The sequence below is a fragment of the Calliopsis andreniformis genome, chromosome 11, assembly GCF_051401765.1.
Source record: "Calliopsis andreniformis isolate RMS-2024a chromosome 11, iyCalAndr_principal, whole genome shotgun sequence".
Lineage (NCBI taxonomy): Eukaryota > Metazoa > Arthropoda > Insecta > Hymenoptera > Andrenidae > Calliopsis > Calliopsis andreniformis.
Window position 1 is genome coordinate 9819167 of NC_135072.1, and position 6000 is coordinate 9825166.

Genomic DNA, 6000 nt, shown 5'->3' on the forward strand with positions numbered 1-6000 from the left:
TAGGTTGCCCGGAACGTAGAAATGACCATAACATTCACACTGGTAACAATTTTTCGTTTTATACGTTGGAAAAACTGTTGCATTTTTATTGTATTTTCCGCTTCTGGCTTCGACTTCTAAGGTCCTAGCTATTCGATCTGGCGGGGCATCGTCCAAGAGTGAAGCCTATGTTGCCCGGAACGTAGAAATGACCATAACTTTCACACTGGTCGCAATTATTCGTTTTATACAATGGAAAAACGGTTGTATTAAGATTGTATTTTATGCTTCTGGCGTTGAATTCTAAGTCCGTAACCATTCGATCTCGTGGAGCAACGCCCTAGAGTCATGCCTGGGTTGCCCGGAACGTAGAAATGACAATTACATTCACACTGCTAATATACATTATATACGATGGAAAAGCTGTTGTATTTATATTGTATTTTATGATTCTGTCTTTGACTTCTTAGGCCCTAACTATTGGATCTGGTGGAGCACCGCCCTAGAGTGACGCATAGGTTGCCCGGAACGTAGAACATAATATTACCTTCACACTGGTTGCAATTATTCCTGTTATACGATGGAAAAACTGTTGCATCTTTATTGTATTTTATGCTTCTGGCGTTGTCTTCTAAGGCCCTAGCTAATCGATCTGGTGGAGCAACGCCCTAGAGCGAAGCCTAGGTTGCCCGGAACGTAGAATTGGCCATCACTTCCAAACTGGTTGCAATTATTCCTGTTATATGATGGAAACACTGTTGTGTTTTTTTTGCATTTTATGGTTCGGGCGTTGACTTCTAAGGCCCTAACTATTCGATCTGGTGGAGCAACTCCCTAGAGTGAAGCCTAGGTTGCTCTGAATGTAGAAATGACCATAACTTTCACACTGGTTGCAATTATTCGTTTTATACGATGGAAAAACTGCTGTAATTATATTGAATTTTATGCTTCCGGCGTTCACTTCTTAGGCCCTAACTATTCGATCTGGTGGAGCAACGCCCTAGAGTGAAGCCTAGGTTGCTCTGAATGTAGAAATGACCATAACATTCACACTGGTTGCAATTATTCCTGTTATACGATGGAAAAACTGTTGTATTTTTATTGTATTTTATGCTCCTGGCGCTGACTTCTAAGGCCCTAACTATTCAATCTGGTGGAGCAACGCCCTAGAGTGAGGCCTAGGTTGCCCGGAAAGTAGAAATGACCATAAGTTTCATACTGGTTGCAATTATTCGTTTTATACGATGGAAACACTGTTGTATTTTTATTGCATTTTATGCTTCTGGCGTTGACTTCTAAGGCCCTAGCTATTCGATCTAGTGGAGCAACGCCCTAGAGTGAAGCCTAGGTTGCCCGGAAAGGAGAAATGACCATCACTTTCAAACTGGTTGCAATTATTCCTGTTATTTGATGGAAACACTGTTGTATTTTTTTTTGCATTTTATGGTTCGGGCGTTGACTTCTAAGGCCCTAACTATTCAATCTGTTGGAGCAACGCCCTAGGGTGAAGCCTAGGTTTCTCGGAAAGTAGAAATGATAATAAATTTCATACTGGTTGCAATTATTCGATTTATACGATGGAAAAGCTGTTGTATTTATATCGTATTTTATGCTTCTGGCGTTGACTTCCTAGGCCCTAGCTGTTCGATCCAGTGGAGCAACGCCCTAGAGTGAAGCCTAGGTTGCTCGGAAAGGAGAAATGACCATCACGTTCAAACTGGTTGCAATTAATCCTTTTATACGATGGAAAGGCTGTTGTATTTATATCGTATTTTATGCTTCTGGCGTTTACTTCTAAGGACCTAACTATTCGATCTGGTGGAGCAACGCCCTAGAGGGAAGCCTAGGTTGCTCGGAATGTGGAAGTGACCATAACTTTCACACTGGTTGCAATTATTCGTTTTATACGATGGAAACGCTGTTGTATTTATATTGTACTTTATGCCTCTGGCGTTGACTTCTAAGGCCGTAGCTATTAGATGTGGTGGAGCAACGCCCTAGAGTGACGCCTAGGGTGCTCGGAACGTAGAAATGACCATTACTTTCACACTGGTTGCAATTATTCATTTTATACGATGGAAAAGCTGTTGTATTTATATCGTATTTTATGCTTCTGGCGTTGACTTCTTAGGCCGTAACTATTCGGTCTGGTGGAGCAACGCCCTGGAGTGAAACCTAGGTTGCCCGGAACGTATAATTGGCCATCACTTTCAAACTGGTTGCAATTATTCCTGTTATATCATGGAAACACTGTTGTATTTTTTTTGCATGTTATGGTTCGGGCGTAGACTTCTAAGGCCCTAACTATTCAATCCGTTGGAGCAACGCCCTAGGGTGAAGCCTAGGTTGCTCGGAAAGTAGAAATGACCATAAGTTTCATACTGGTTGCAATTATTCGTTTTATGCGATGGAAAAACTGTTGTACTTATTATGTATTTTATGCTTCTGGCGTTGACTTCTTAGGCCCTAACTATTCAATCTGGTGGCACAACGCCCTAGAGTGAAGCATAGGTTGCCTGGAACGTAGAAATGACCATCACTTTCACACGGGTTGCAATTATTCCTGTTATAGGATGGAAAGACTGTTATATTTATATTGTATTTTATGCTTCTGCCGTTCACTTCTTAGGCCCTAACTATTCGATCAGGTGGAACAACGCCGTACACTGAAGCCTAGGTTGCCCGGAACATAGAAATGACCATTACTTTCACACTGCTGGCAATTATTCCTTTTATACGACGGAAAAGCTGTTGTATTTATATCATATTTTATGCTTCTGGCGTTTACTTCTAAGGACCTAACTATTCGATCTGGGGGAGCAACGCCCTAGAGTGAAGCCTAGGTTGCTCGGAATGTAGAAATGACCATAACTTTCACACTGGTTGCAATTATTCGTTTAATACGATAGAAAAGCTGTTGTATTTATATTGTATTTTATGCTTCGGGCGTTCACTTCTTAGGCCCTAACTATTCGATCTGGTGGAGCAACGCCCTAGGGTGAAGCCTAGGTTGCCCGGAACGTAGAAATGACCATAACTTTTACACTAGTAGCAATTATTCCTTTTATACAATGGAAAAGCTGTTGTATTTATATCGTATTTTATGCTTCTGGCGTTGACTTCTTAGGCCGTAACTATTCGTTCTGGTGCAGCAACGCCCTGGAGTGAAACCTAGGTTGCCCGGAACGTAGAATTGGCCATCACTTTCAAACTGGTTGCAATTATTCCTGTTATATGATGGAAACACTGTTGTATTTTTATTGCATTTTATGCTTCGGGCGTTGACTTCTAAGGCCCTAACAGTTCAATCTGTTCGAGCAACGCCCTAGGGTGAAGCCTAGGTTGCTCGGAAAGTAGAAATGACCATCAGTTTCATACTGGTTGCAATTATTCCTTTTATACGATGGAATAACTGTTGGATTTATATTGTATTTTATGCTTCTGGCGTTGACGTCTAAGGCGCTAGCTGTTCGATCTAGTGGAGCAACGGCCTAGAGTGAAGCCTAGGTTGCTCGGAATGTGGAAATGACCATAACTTTCACACTGGTTGCAATTATTCGTTTTATACGATGGAAAAGCTGTTGTATTTATATCGAATTTTATGTTTCTGGCGTTGACTTCTTAGGCCGTAACTATTCCGTCTGGTGGAGCAACGCCCTGGTGTGAAACCTAGGTTGCCCGGAACGTAGAATTGGCCATCACTTTCAAACTGGATGCAATTATTCCTGTTATATGATGGAAACACTGTTGTATTTTTTTCTGCATTTTATGGTTCGGGCGTTGACTTCTAAGGCCCTAACTATTCAATCTGTTGGAGCAACGCCCTAGGGTGAAGCCTAGGTTTCTCGGAAAGTAGAAATGATAATAAGTTTCATACTGGTTGCAATTATTCGCTTTATACGATGGAAAAGCTGTTGTATTTATATCGTATTTCATGCTTCTGGCGTTGACTTCCTAGGCCCTAGCTGTTCGATCCAGTGGAGCAACGCCATAGAGTGAAGCCTAGGTTGCTCGGAAAGGAGAAATGACCATCACGTTCAAACTGGTTGCAATTAATCCTTTTATACGATGGAAAGGCTGTTGTATTTATATCGTATTTTATGCTTCTGGCGTTTACTTCTAAGGACCTAACTATTCGATCTGGTGGAGCAACGCCCTAGAGGGAAGCCTAGGTTGCTCGGAATGTGGAAGTGACCATAACTTTCACACTGGTTGCAATTATTCGTTTTATACGATGGAAACGCTGTTGTATTTATATTGTACTTTATGCCTCTGGCGTTGACTTCTAAGGCCGTAGCTATTAGATGTGGTGGAGCAACGCCCTAGAGTGACGCCTAGGGTGCTCGGAACGTAGAAATGACCATAAGTTTCATACTGGTTGCAATTATTCGTTTTATGCGATGGAAAAACTGTTGTACTTATATTGTATTTTATGCTTCTGGCGTTGACTTCTTAGGCCCTAACTATTCAATCTGGTGGCACAACGCCCTAGAGTGAAGCATAGGTTGCCTGGAACGTAGAAATGACCATCACTTTCACACGGGTTGCAATTATTCCTGTTATAGGGTGGAAAGACTGTTATATTTATATTGTATTTTATGCTTCTGGCGTTCACTTCTTAGGCCCTAACTATTCGATCAGGTGGAACAACGCCGTAGACTGAAGCCTAGGTTGCCCGGAACATAGAAATGACCATTACTTTCACACTGCTGGCAATTATTCCTTTTATACGATGGAAAAGCTGTTGTATTTATATCATATTTTATGCTTCTGGCGTTTACTTCTAAGGACCTAACTATTCGATCTGGGGGAGCAACGCCCTAGAGTGAAGCCTAGGTTGCTCGGAATGTAGAAATGACCATAACTTTCACACTGGTTGCAATTATTCGTTTTATACGATAGAAAAGCTGTTGTATTTATATTGTATTTTATGCTTCGGGCGTTCACTTCTTAGGCCCTAACTATTCGTTCTGGTGGAGCAACGCCCTAGGGTGACGCCTAGGTTGCCCGGAACGTAGAAATGACCATAACTTTTACACTAGTAGCAATTATTCCTTTTATACAATGGAAAAGCTGTTGTATTTATATCGTATTTTATGCTTCTGGCGTTGACTTCTTAGGCCGTAACTATTCGTTCTGGTGCAGCAACGCCCTGGAGTGAAACCTAGGTTGCCCGGAACGTATAATTGGCCATCACTTTCAAACTGGTTGCAATTATTCCTGTTATATCATGGAAACACTGTTGTATTTTTTTGCATGTTATGGTTCGGGCGTAGACTTCTAAGGCCCTAACTATTCAATCCGTTGGAGCAACGCCCTAGGGTGAAGCCTAGGTTGCTCGGAAAGTAGAAATGACCATAAGTTTCATACTGGTTGCAATTATTCGTTTTATGCGATGGAAAAACTGTTGTACTTATATTGTATTTTATGCTTCTGGCGTTGACTTCTTAGGCCCTAACTATTCAATCTGGTGGCACAACGCCCTAGAGTGAAGCATAGGTTGCCTGGAACGTAGAAATGACCATCACTTTCACACGGGTTGCAATTATTCCTGTTATAGGGTGGAGAGACTGTTATATTTATATTGTATTTTATGCTTCTGGCGTTCACTTCTTAGGCCCTAACTATTCGATCAGGTGGAACAACGCCGTACACTGAAGCCTAGGTTGCCCGGAACATAGAAATGACCATTACTTTCACACTGCTGGCAATTATTCCTTTTATACGACGGAAAAGCTGTTGTATTTATATCATATTTTATGCTTCTGGCGTTTACTTCTAAGGACCTAACTATTCGATCTGGGGGAGCAACGCCCTAGAGTGAAGCCTAGGTTGCTCGGAATGTAGAAATGACCATAACTTTCACACTGGTTGCAATTATTCCTTTTATACGATAGAAAAGCTGTTGTATTTATATTGTATTTTATGCTTCGGGCGTTCACTTCTTAGGCCCTAACTATTCGATCTGGTGGAGCAACGCCCTATGGTGAAGCCTAGGTTGCCCGGAACGTAGAAATGACC